Genomic DNA, 13743 nt, shown 5'->3' on the forward strand with positions numbered 1-13743 from the left:
AAGTAAACATTGGCCACAGGAGCATATAAACCCAATTTGAATATTTTAAAATTTAATTAACCATTATTATGGATTGCATGACTGAATTCACCAACTGATTCAGTTAAAATCATCAAACTGGTTGCTATTGCAGTTTGATTTTACTTCCTAATCATGCAATCATGTAATGAATTAGTTGAGAGACGCTGGGAAATATTTTCCAGCATAATATTTAAGAATTTTATCAACCAGGGTCTCAAAGGACTTAATTTAGGTATCGTAACTTTTTTTCTCTTTCTACTGCTGAAGTATGGTGAGTCTCTGTGTGACTAATTGAAGTTGCACACGGTGATTTATCCACACGACCAGAAGAGGCCTCTGAAGTAGGCTAAGTGCTAGAGGTGTCCCATTTAACTCCAGGAATGGGGCTATTCCTCCTCTCTATCCTGAAAGCTTATTTTCCTGAACTAAATTCATGAATCTACTATGGACCTAGCTCTATGCATAGTGTGGAGAAAGGATTTTTTTTTTTTTTTTTTTTGAGACACAGTCTCTGTCACCAGACTGGAGGGCAGTGGCATGATCCTGGCTCACTGCAACTTCCACCTCCCGGGTTCAAGCTATTCTCCTGCCTCAGGCACCTGAGCAGCTTGGACTACAGGTGCACACCATCACGCCCAGCTAATTTTTGTATTTTTAGTAGAGACAGGGTTTCACCATGTTGGCCAGGACGGTCTCGATCTCTTGACCTCATGACCCACCCACCTTGGCTTCCCAGAGTGCTGGGATTATAGGTGTGAGCCACAGCACCAAGAAGAGAAAGGTTTTTATAAAATAAATAGTCTGGCTAGGACATATGATTATGAGAACACTACAAAGAGCTAAGGAAGGCGGCCTCAATTATGTGGCACAAACATTAGCTACAAGAGCTACTCAGAGACAGGGACCATCCATGGGTCTATGTGCACTTGAACACCTGGGCAGGGCTCATGGAGAAGGTAGCACTGACTTTGCCTAATATTTTGTGGGGTTTGTCTGTGTTTGTGTTGAGGGGAATGGTGCATTGTGTACTTGTGGCAGGCCAGGTCTCACTAACCCAGGCCTCCATAATAGCTGTTTCAGCACTGACTGACTGGTTAAGTTAAATATTAAAAACAGATAGAGCCAATGCCCTCATACAAAGGCTAGAATGTAATAAAAACCCACCAAGAGTTTTGCCTAGGCTTTTCCAGGGCCTTGAAGTATGAAAAGATAATGAGGGAATTCTTAACAGGACTCGTTTAGAATTAAACAAATTTTATTGGGGGTCTAAAGAAACTCCTCAGACCTCCACAAACAAGTTTGTTGGGGGTCTGAAGAAACTCCCCAAACCTCCATGACTTAGCAGGAGACAAGATAAGGGTAATCACCCCAGCACCTGGACCCATTTAGATTAAGTAAATGTACTGAGGCTTCAGAGGAAGGTCTTCAGAACTCAGATATTAGTTATAGATTAGAACAAATTAATCACTGATGTCATTAGATGAATGCACACTTACACATAGACATATAGCTTAGAAGGTATATAAGCTCTGGAAAACTTTATAATTTTGACTTGGTCTGGTGATATTTTCCAGGCCTTCTCCTTGCACACGGTTATGGAATAAACTCCCTTCTTTCCCGGCTCATCTGCATCTTGTTATTGGGTCATGAGAATAAGCAGCCCCACCCTCAGTTTGGTCCGGGAACGTACTGGCAGTGGAAAGAAATGAAGTATAATATAAATCCTGGATTCCAGTTCTAGCTCATCTACTCCATACTTTAAGCAAAGCACTCACTAAACCCCAACTGGGTTATTCCTGAAGTGAGAATGATAACGGATGATTCGTCCACACAAAATGAGACTAGGTAAACCGTAAAGTTCCATCAGCCTTTATTATTATTAGGAAGGTAGACCTAACAAGACTACGTCATTAGACAGAATATCTCTTTTCCTGGCCAAACCTGATTATGGTCACCTTGAAACTCAAGGTGTTTGAGTTTGTACATTTGAAATTGTACTCAAATGAATTTGAAAGGCAAACTGCCTTCAGCTGCATAATTCCCCAGCATAAAGGCAATAGCAAATGAAACAACATTCCAGGTTCATACACTTATATGTGTTTGTTCTTTATTTTAAAGTACAGAATGTGGTGATTCTTTTAAAGCTACAAGCAATCATGCCAAGTGTCCAGGTTTTTTCGGCATATGACAGCTGAGAGTCCAGGATGAGTTGAAGGCTCTATTTTTAGATTTTAGTCAAAGGATAAAAATCAGACCTTCCTGTGGGAATCATCCATTCTGAGTCATGCAACACCATCAGGCCAGAATAAAATAGCTCCACAACCCAAAGCATTCATCACCTGTGATATAAGAAACAGAAGCAGTTTGCAAGATTCCTCTTTCTGCAACCTTGGAGCTTTGGTGGCATTCTGTGAGATGAGCATAGTGCCCTTCCTCGATGCAAATGGACCAACCAGCAGACTTCACTGTTCAATGGGAAAAGAGGGAGGAGCCTTTACAAATTCAGCATGAATCAGAAATAAAAGGTTATTTAGGTCGGGTGCAGTGGCTCACGCCTGTAATCCCAGGATTATGGGAGGCTGAGTCTTGAGGATCATTTGAGGCTGGGAATTAGAGACCAGCCTGGACAACATAGTGAGACCTCATCTCTACAAAAAATAAAATAAAGTAAAGAAAAAATGTAAGAAGAGCATTTAAACTTAAGTCAAGGAGGAAAGTAACTGGCCATTCTAAATATTATTCAATAAATTGTTTGATAATGTCTAAGCTTTCTGCCCAACTTGGACTAATAAGTCTATGTTTCTATGCTCAAGAATCAAACACATTACAGTTGGTTATTCCAATAATGTACAGAATGTGATCACAGAAACAATATCCAATATAACTAGACATTAGAGACTCATATTCAGAAATTTAGATATCATCTGATTTAAACTCCTTCATTTTTAAAGTGAAGTAACTGAGACCCATGGAATTTAAACAACCTGCTCCAGAGCTAATTAACAAGCTAGTGGCAGAGCAGGATCTAGAAGACACAGAGCAGAAACATTCAAAGACTATAAATGGTTAAGGTCCTGATTTTCTAATCAGGGGAAACAGTAGACTCCAAAAACTACAGATGAATGAAATGAAGGAATCATAGATTCACACCTGTAAGGAGCGATGAAGATCATCTCTTCTGACCCACTCATTTTTGAGGTGAAACAGGATGAGCTAGACTAAGGTGTTTGCCTAGCAGCTGGTTAATGACAGAACACAGCTAGAACCCAGGTCCCCTGGTCTTTGCCTGGGGATCTTTTCACTTCACTGGCGTTGAGATTCTTCTCAGGCAAAATTCTAGAATAGGTTATTAAACAGATGGCTTGGGAGCATTTAAAAAGAAAGCAATCATTAGCAGCCAGCATGGGTTCAGTTAGAACGAGTAAGTCATGCCAGGCTAATCTCATTTCCTTTTTGATGCAGTTACAAACAAATGTACACATCATTATAGTATGTTAAAATGAGGGATAGTCCAACAGAATTGAGGTAAGCTATATTTACCCAGCTTAAGGTCATCACCAATCTTTCTTGGTCCATATTTTTCTTCTCTTTGTTTCCCTGGCCTGTGTTCTTTTCAGAACTCTATAATCCTCTACTTCCCTACCTAGGTCTGGGGCCATGCAGTGAGAATCCACATTCCTTCTTGTATAACATGTGTACAGTTGGGATCCTTTAGCTTTTTCCAAACTGAAGATATAGAATTTACGTAACTGTAGCATTTGTTTTGATTGTGAATACTAGATTTTGAGAAGACATATAGACATAGTATCCTTAGTGGGAAGACATTGAGAGCTTTAGATTCAACTGGTGGTTTTTCTAGTGCTATTGGAGGGTACTGTGCATCCATAAATACCAAGATTCCAAGGGAAAAAGGAAGATACTATTATCATGTGGTGTGTGCAGAGATGAACAGCTCTCGATTGGCAATAAAATCAAATTATCAGGCTCTTCCACTGTTTTTCATGGTATGTATTATCATGGAAGTGAGAGGTGAGTGAGCTTTAAGGAGATTTTTTAAATTATGCAATGGGAGAAGGAGTTTTAATCTATTGATACATAAATCTTTGTCAAATCTTTACCTGGAGTTGAGCTTACTTAATAACATTGCCTACTATCAGGATACCAGAGGGCAACATGAGGTCACCAAAGCTATCTAGACTAAAGAAGGTAACCCAGGGATGTTCATGGAATACATAGCATATCTTGACCTCTGTAACACATTGCCAAAGGCTTCCATGGTCTCCTCATTGAGCATTGTGGCCAGATTTTTAGGATACAGCGTGTCTTGTTTAATGGCTCTACAGTTCTCTAGAAGTTGACCATAGTGCACTGTTTTTGGCTTTTTCATGTTCAATTGACGGCCTAAATGAAAACATATGCTATTCGCTGATCAAACTAATACCCCCAAATTTAGGCTTGACTTAAATTTGTAACAGTTAATGCTCTGCAAAGATGGTGCAGTCCCAGGAGAGACTCAGTTCCCATTGCTGGACGTCTTAAAAGAGAGGCTGAATGAGGCTTGGCAGAGACACAGCCAAGGAGACTTAATGTATCTATGAGACTATGGGGCGAAACAACCTTTTACATTTTTTTCTATTGTGTGATTCAATTATTCGAAAATATAAGACCATGAAAATCTGAACTGCAAATGTATATCACTTATTAATGGTTAAGAAAGGCAATGTTCGTTTCTTTGTTTCTTATCCTTCCTTGGTTTTGCCTGTCCAAGGTGACACATGCCATATGTGTTCAATATGCTCAAAACCTGGACGAATAACTCATAGGAGACAAGCTGACATTGGGGCGAGCCTCTAGGTTAAAAAGGTGAGAATGAGTCACAAATAGACGCCAAAATTGTATTTGCATGACAATGGTTGGATTAAACAAAATAGTCCAGAGGAAAAATGACCTGTTTATTCTGATAGTTTAGAGAAAATATGACTTACAGGGGCAGAAACTGGGCCTAACATATACTTCCATTTTATTTCAAAGAACTCATAATGAGATGTTTCCTGGTATTTTTTAAATGCAAATCTCCAGGGTCCTTTCAGACAAATATAGAGCAAGGAGAGCTGTCTCTCTATAGATTTTTAAAAGGGACCCATGTGTGCGTGTCTCTGTGAAAGATGGTAAGCACACATCTGTGTGGGTTCTCAAATGGTCAGAATCTTTCCTGCCAGAATCAGTCTCAATCACTCAGAAATTATTTAACATCTGCAATACTCTCCCCATTTTCCAGTCTGCAAAATAATGCAAGCAAACAAACATAAAAGACATTGTCCCTATAATTTAGCATCTCCTTAGTTCATGACAGAAGAAATGCATCTAAATCACAGGTTGGCATACATCATGGCAGGCATCATGGATGAGGAGTTGGAAGAACTAGGTTCTGTCCAGCTCCATGCTTTCAAAGTTGTGCATCCTTATCTGAGTCCCACATTCTTCATGAAGTCCCATTTGTAGAGGAAGGATTCTTGAAGGCTGAGATATTTGAGCTAAAGCCTGAAGGATGAGAAGGATTCAGCCATACAAAGAGGTTTTCAGGCAGACACATCAGCAGGTGCAAGGTTCCTCACGGAAGACAGTTTTGGATTATGCTCAAGGAACTTAGAAAAGGCCTATGTGGCCATGGGTGAGACAAAGAGAAGGATGGGCTGGGCAAGTCAGAAGGAACCAGATCAGGCAGGGCCTTCATGCTACAGTAAGGAGGTCAGATTTTCCCCAAGCTCTTTAGAAAGCAACAAAGGATTTAAGGAAGCAGAAATATGTCATGAGATATAATTTTTAAAGCTTTCTCAAGCTGTTTTATGGAGAAGAGGTTGTCATAGCATCAGGCAGTATAATAAGTAGGACAACCAGCTCAGTGGCAATTGAAGTTGTCCAAGCAAGAATAAAGATTTCAACTAGAAGGACAGAAGGGAGAAGACGAAGACTGAGGTACATAGAGGTGGAACTGAGAAGACTTGCAGCTAATGGCTGAGATGTTATTGTATGGATAATCCAAGGAAATATAAATGGGTTTGAGAAACTCAGAAAATCTATACCAATGTGAGGCATTGCTATTAATATAGCAAAATGCATAGTTCAGGATATAAAAGGCTACTCTTTGTAGACGCGTGTGCTAAACTTACTCCTGAACATAAGGTAGGAAGCGTCACATACATGTATTTACCTGCCAGGCAACTGAGGGGCTCTGATGGGTCCTGTCTGAGGGCAAGCCAGGAAATCATCAGCAATACTGACTACTCCAATTACTTCTCACTGTAGCTAGTCCACCACAGCCAGGCTAGAGTTGCTCCTTTTGAGACAGCTTTCCTTGTATTCCTGGGCAGCATCTTGAACTCACTAGTGCCATGCTGATTCCATGACTAGTTGCCAGGAAAAGCATTCTCATCCCCTACCCGGTAGGCTGCCTAGGACATTCTTTTTTGTTTTTTTGTTTTTTGAGATAAGAACTTGCTCTGTCACCAAGGCTGGATAGGTCACTGCAGCTTTGAAGTCCTTGGCTCCAGTGATGCTCCCACCTCAGTCTCCTGAGTAGTTGGGACTGTAGGTGTGCACCACCACCACACATGGTAAATTTTGTTTTTATTTTTAGAGGTGAGGTCTCGCAATGTTGCCCGGGCTGGTCTCAAACTCCTGGACTCCAGTGATCCTCCCACCTTGCCCTCTCAAAGTGCTGGGATTACAAGCGTGAGCCACCACACCCGGCCTACTTAAAGATATTTCTGACAGCCTTCCCACTTTTACAGGGCATTGAGACTTGCAAAAGATGCATCCATAAAGCCAAAATAGCCATGCAGTTTTGGAAGCCCCAAATCAAACCATTTATGTGACATTATACAGAAAAAATTAAATGGTTCATTATCTGAATTTTTTTTATCTTTCAGCTGTAAGGATGGGTCTTATTTAGACACAGCCAAAATTACTGCTCTATAAAGAGCTTAGGGCTACCCTGACTCTGAAAGATCTATATAAAACTCAGTTCTATTTCCAAGGCTGCTATAGATCCAAAATAAATCATCAGCAGTCTGTACATTCATTTATATATACATACTGTACCTTCTCTAACTGAAAATATTTCACACAACAGATTGAATTCAATATGCTTTCTCTTAAGATGCTATTCTGAAGAGCAAAAGTGCTATTGCCTAAAATTTTAAAAGATAAGATATTAATTGCAGTGTTTTTATAGCCTCAACGTTGTCTCCACTGATGATTCTCTTAACCTTTCCAATTACAAAAATGATCCAAATAAGTATCCTAGTTTAATTAGAAAATATGTGGTCAAATCCTCAGATTTTTGGCAGATTGCATTCACAACTCAGAAATTAATGTCTAGGGAAAGTGTCTTTCACATATTTCAGGTATACTCTGGATCAGTAAAGATATTGATACTTTCTAGATATTGTAAAGCAGAATATAGATACTAGCATAAAACAGGCAATATAGAATGCCTTTCAAATTGAATAGGTACTTTTTTCTGTTAAATCAGGAAAGACTTTAAAATGATATTCCCTTTTAAATTTTTTAATTATATAAATAATACATTTTCAATGTAGGGAAATGGTAAGGTACAGATGGGCAGTAGTCTTATCTATATCCTTCCAGACATTTCCCTCTGGAAAGACATGTATATTTTGTTACAACAATTCCTGCACCTCAAAAACAATACAAACAGTAAAAATAAGGTTGTACTAGCCTTATTAACTGTTGCACAGCTAATTTATATACAAATCTATGTGCATTCATTTCAATTTTGACTTTTAAATTTAAACTGATGCTCTCAAAATAACACTACAAGTTTCCACATTAAGCAGCAACAGTTTCAGAATAATTCAAAACTTGATTCAAGCATGCTGCTGATAAAAAAATGTACTTTTTATTTCATTAAAATATGTAGCTTTCTACTACTGCATCCTTCGAAGAGAAGAATATTCTACCGGTTTGGCCACAGGCTCTTCACGTATGGACAGTTACTCCCTAGTAAACTCTTCATTCATCCTGGTGTCCTTGAAAATATTCATCAAACATACAAGACTTATTTTCATGTTCCTTTAGTTATTTAAATTTTGAATCTTCTCCACATTGAATGGCAAAATCAATATGCTATAATACAATGTTCATACTTTCTTCATCTGACTGATCATGAGGTAAGAAGAGAACTATGCTGCAGTCATCAGTCCACATACAGCTTTAGTTACTTTTTTGAATGTTTTGCTTCTTAAGTCATTTGTAGAATAATTGAATAAGGAATCCATGTCTGGATCTAGAAACTCTCAGTTTCCTTTTTAGCTTTTTTACTCTGCAGCTACATTTTGATCACGATGTTGACTTGTAGAATTTCTAGAGAGAGCATGGCACTTAGGACTGCCAAGATGCCAGAAATACTCTTGAATGACTCCACCATGAACTGAGAATCAACAAGAAAAAACTCCATAGACTCAGAAACCCCACTGCTCGAGCTGCAGGACCAGTTGCTTCATCACAGTCAGGTGAATGTACAACTCAGTCCAAGCTGGACAATCAAAGTTAGCAAGGATATTACCAATTACTAACGGGATTGTAATTGTCCTAGTCCTTCTGAAAGCAATTAAACAATATGAATCAAAAGCAATACGAAGGTTCATACCTTTTACATATCTTTACTCTCAATTTATGAAATTATAGACTAACCAAATATTCCAAAAATATGGAAAAATTATATGCATGAAGGAGTACCTCAGATCATTATTCATAACAGTAAAATATTGGAAAATACCTACAGTGCCAACAATAGGAAAGTGAATAATGAAATTATAGAGCATCCACTCAAATATTGTCAAGCCTTTTAAAAATTATGGTTATAAAGACTGTGCAAGGGCATGAATAATGCTTATGACATGATATTAAATAGTGACTCAAGCTTTATAATTATTTGTACTAATGACTTCAATAAAACATAAAAAGAGAATGCTCGCTATTACTAAGACCAACTGTCTAAACTAGATTGCAATTTTTCATCAAGAGAGTGGCAGACAGAATATATGTGTGATATGGTTTATATCTGTGTCCCCACCAAATCTCCAACATTGGGGATTACAATCCCCAGTGCTGGAGGTGGGGCCTGCTGGAAGGTGATTGGATCATGGGGGTGGATCCTTCATGAATGGTTTAGCACCATCCCTTGGGTGCTGTTCTCATGATAGAGTTCTCACCAGATCTGGTTGTTTAAAAGTCTGTGGCACCTGCCTAGCCTGCCCCTCCACCTCTTCTTGCTCCTGCTCTGGCCATGTAAGACATGCCTGCTTCCCCTTCGCCTTCTGCCATGATTGTAAGTTTCCTGAGGCCTCCCAAGAAGCAGATGCTGCCATACTTCCTGTATAATCTGCAGCGCTGTGAGCCAATTAAACATCTTTTCTTTATAAATTACTCACTCTCAGGTATTTATTTATAGCAGTGCAAGAACAGATTAATACAATGCGCATAGACTGTTCCAAGACCTTGGAATGTCTTATGTAAAGGCATATTATTAGTCAGCGAAGTAGAACCACGAGAAGTAATATAGATTAAAAGGTTTGTTATAGGGATTAGATTTTTATGAAACTATGTTGCTGGTGGAGAAGTCTGTGCAAGGCTGTTGTATCTGTGTCTGATGTTGAACCTTAAGTCACTATAGAATAGCCAGCCAGCAATTGGTAGGAAAGCCTGAGTAGATGAGGGCAAGGACATACTAGAAGCCAAAAGAACAAGCGAGTGCTTGAGGACAAACTTAACCCAAGTCCCTTGGCTTGGGCTTTCTGTCACTTGCAATCTAAGGAGTTCTAACTGATAAAAGTAGATCAGTCTTGGCCTTGAAATAATAAGTCTGATTATGTTATAGAAACTTCACTATGGCTCCACCTAGCAATAAAACCCATGGAGCCGAGTGACTGCCAACCCCTTCAAGAGACCAAATGGGCAGAATCTGGAAAAAACTGGGAAGACAAAAGGAGTTAAAGACTGAGGCATGGAGGAGAAAGCAAGAATAGGAACCTTGAAAAGTGGCAGTTTAGTAACCTTGAGGCTCTAGAGCGAAGACTCTTCATGGACATTGAGAAACTTGGAATCTGCTGAATGGAGTGTAGAAGTCACTCTCTAATCTCCACTTTCTATGCATTCTGTGTGGGTTAGCAAGTAGAATGGAAACTTAGCCCTTGGTGAAAAGCTGCTTTGTGCATTCTTCTAGACTCTATCTGTGTTTTTGGTCCATGAAGATAGGTGATGACAACCAAGGCTAAGTGTTGACTGATACAGCCATTACCTACTGCAGTGTGCATGCCTCCACTTTACATTTGTTTGAAAATTCCCATATAAAGAAACTAAATAAACAGAGCACAAGTCTTGATAAATTCACAGTTGTGTGTCTATACTGCCTTCATATCCAGTTGAAAAATGGTCAACACATCATAAATGATTTCATGCTGGGCACAGTAGCTCATGTCCATAATCCCAGCACTTTGGGAGGCTGAGGTGGGAGGATTACTTGAAGCCAGGTGTTTAAGATCAGCATGGGCAATAGAGGCTGATCCCCGTCTCTACAAAAAATAAAAAATTAGCTGGGCATGGTGGTGCACACCTGCAGACCCAGCTCTCAGGAGGCTGAAGCAGGAGGATCTCTAGAGCCCAGGAGTCGGAGGCTGCAATGAGCTATGATTGTGCTACTACACTGCAGCCTGGACAACAGAGCTAGACTGTCTCTAAAAATAAAAATAAAAATTTAAAAGAAAGGAAGAAGAAGAAAGATTTAAAAAATGATGTAGCAGAATTTTCCCTGCCAAATCCACCAGTTAATAACCTATTGTTATATCCTGAAAGTTATGTTGGGATTATTTCCTTCTGAAATGGACTTCCTTCCATTCCACCTTCTATCCCTGTATATCTTTGTTCACCAAGACTCTTATGAGAATATTCTACTACAAATATGCCATTGTTGGGGAGAGAAAAGCTTTCACCCCTCAGACTCTCTCTGAAACACTGGCTTATGTCTTCCCAGCCCTCTAAGAAGTAAGCATGATTTAATAAAGGCCATCCTGGGGCTCACGTGAGATCACAATTTATCTCCACAGTTTTCATGTTATGTTATTATCCTAATGTTGCCTTAAGACTCTTGAAAATAACACTTAAAAAGATCCACATTTCTCATATCTAAAGGAAGTTTGTTATTCCTTTGTTTGCACTCTACCTTGTTAGAAAAATGATTGGAGGAAACTTTCTGTGATATAAAAGATGAAAGAAAGGAAGAAAGAAAAAAAGAAAGAAAAGGAAGAGAGAGAGAGAGGGAAGGAAGGAAGGAAGGAAGGAAGGAAGGAAGGAAGGAAGGAAGGAAGGAAGGAAGGAAGGAAGGAAGGAAGGAAGGAAAGAAGGAAGGAAGGAAGGAAGGGGGAGGATCAGGTCAGAGAAAAAACAATAGTTAAAAAAAATAAGTTGTCACTAGGGTGAGAATAACATGCATAATGCATTTTTTAATGTCCTGAGAAACTGAGCTGTATATTTGTTTCATAGCTCCCCAGCTTCCACAGCAAAAATGGAGAACTGATAATTATCACTATTTTTATTCTTTATGGTTGCTCAGGGGGAAAATTTTTAAAGGGGACATTAGTGGAATAAGGTTACCCTTCTGTCACTCACATTTGATTACTCATAGACTTTTCTATTTGAAGACACATTAAGGAAAATTTTCCTTGCAAGAAAATGTGGTCAAATGAATTGATCAACGTGTATACCTGCCAGGTGCCCGGCATCCCCACATGCCTATAGGACATTAACTCCAGTAGCCTGTGTGACCATGTAGAATAAAAATAAAGTTACTGGGAGTTCAGGGTTGATAATATCTCTGATTTGTATACTTCTGCAGAAGTCAGTCTCTTTCAAAATATGGGAACAGCGAGTTAAAATAAACTGTCTTATTGGCAGAACAGAGTGTGATCATGAGCTACCATTCAGCTTTTATGCTGATTCATCAGCTCACAGTGAAACGAGCTTGCATGAGAGCATCCCAGGATCACTGAACATTCAGAGGTATGTCCTCGCATCCTAATTTTTTAAGGTAAAATGAGATTTTCATAGAATAAGGATACAGCTGGTAAATAGCAAGACTAAAATTACATATACACTAGCCTACATTTAAGAATAGCTTGGCTAATTACCCCTAAGTCATCGGTTTTTTGTTTGTCTTTGTTTTTTCCTATTTATTTCCTTTGCTTTACAGCTTTATTGAGGCATAATTAATGTAAATAAACCATCCATATTTAAAGTGTATTATTGATGAGTTTTGACATAATATACTTCCATGAAACCATCTTCAGTCAAGGTAATGAAACTTTATATCACTCTCAGAACTTTCTCTGACCTCTTTCACACTCAATTATTGTTTTTAACCTGCCTGTTTCTATTATATAGCAAATAATTTGCTTTTTAGAATCAAGTTCATTGTGATGCAGTGAATATCATTTGCTCTTTTGAACTGTGGTTGATGATTCTGTGGCTTTTGTAGGTATCACAAAAGGGATTTACTTTTATGCAGAAAACTTAGGCTCAGCAAATGAATCTATATTTACAAATTTATGATGGTCTGAAATGGTGGGAAGAACTGGCCAGTCTCTCTAAGGACAAGAGTAGAACATTTAAAATGAAGTTGAGTTGATGGTGATGGGGGCAGGGTGGTACCACTTCAGTGTAAGAAAACTGCAGAGAAAAATAAATCACCTGATTACTATGGCAGGTGTCGGTTCATGATTCCATCATGAAAGGGGTAAATAGTTTAGAATATGCTAGGGGCTGGTGAAAAATTAAAGAAAAAAAGACGGAAGAATGAAAGGGGGTAAGGGAAGAAGGGGAAAAGGGAAGAAGGGGAAAAGGGAAGGAACGAATAAAGAAGATATTAAGAGTAAAGGGAAAAAGACAGAGAACACTGCAGTAGGGCTGTGGGCTAAAAGACATAGAGTGACTTTTGTGGTAAAGAAACCAAAGAAGGTCGTGAAATGGGTATCCAAAAAAAAAAAAAAAAAAACGGGCAGCCTGTGGCGCTGTGGCTGGATAAAGAGCATCAGGGACAGGGAGGCTGTAATAAGATTCCACCACCATCTCTGCCCATCACTAGGGCTGGAGGCAGAGAAAAACTTCCCCTACTCAAGAAAAAAGAAGCTATTTTTGTCAAGTTAAATGAGCCTGAACCTGCAGAGCTGAATTGGCAGATGAATATTGTTAATTGGTGCAGTTTCTTCGGTGCAGGAAAGAGTTTCCAATCAGACCAGCAATTCATCGGCCACATGAAGGCAATTTATTAATAAAAATGAACTGAAGTTTCAGAATCCTTGATCATGATGAGCTCATGGTCCTTTGCCTCCTTTCCCTTCCCTAGAAAGGATGCCCTACAGCAATGATGCCTCAGTGATATCTTCTCCAGCCCATTCCATATGTGGCAACATTTCAAGTGTTTGTTTTTTTTTTTTTTTTCATTAGGAATTTCTACATTTAGTTGTCAAATCAAGCTGTTCTAATTGCCTAATTGTGGTTCTCCCTTCAACAACAGACTTTTTGAGGAGTTCCTGATTCAAAGTAACCAGGAAAGTCTGCTAAGTGCAGCTTAATTCTGAAAAGTGAAGGGGAAAACAAAATGAAACAGACAGGAGAAACAGTCTCCCTTTTAAAAAACTAACTTTA

At 39.0% G+C, this 13743-nt stretch overlaps 1 long non-coding RNA gene and 1 pseudogene across 1 annotated transcript in view; one reads left to right on the forward strand and one right to left on the reverse strand.

Annotated features, from left to right (window-relative positions):
- Positions 1–8055: 8055 nt before the first annotated feature.
- LOC100427338 (GPN-loop GTPase 3 pseudogene) lies at positions 8056–8690 on the reverse strand (annotated as a pseudogene).
- A 3344-nt stretch (positions 8691–12034) lies between these two features.
- LOC107000075 (uncharacterized) overlaps positions 12035–13743 on the forward strand; it is a 44933-nt gene continuing 43224 nt past the window's right edge. The window contains exon 1 of the long non-coding RNA XR_001447018.3: positions 12035–12099. This is a non-coding gene — a long non-coding RNA (uncharacterized LOC107000075). The remainder of the gene's footprint in view (positions 12100–13743) is intronic.

The sequence above is a fragment of the Macaca mulatta genome, chromosome 9, assembly GCF_049350105.2.
Source record: "Macaca mulatta isolate MMU2019108-1 chromosome 9, T2T-MMU8v2.0, whole genome shotgun sequence".
In the NCBI taxonomy this organism is placed as follows: domain Eukaryota; kingdom Metazoa; phylum Chordata; class Mammalia; order Primates; family Cercopithecidae; genus Macaca; species Macaca mulatta.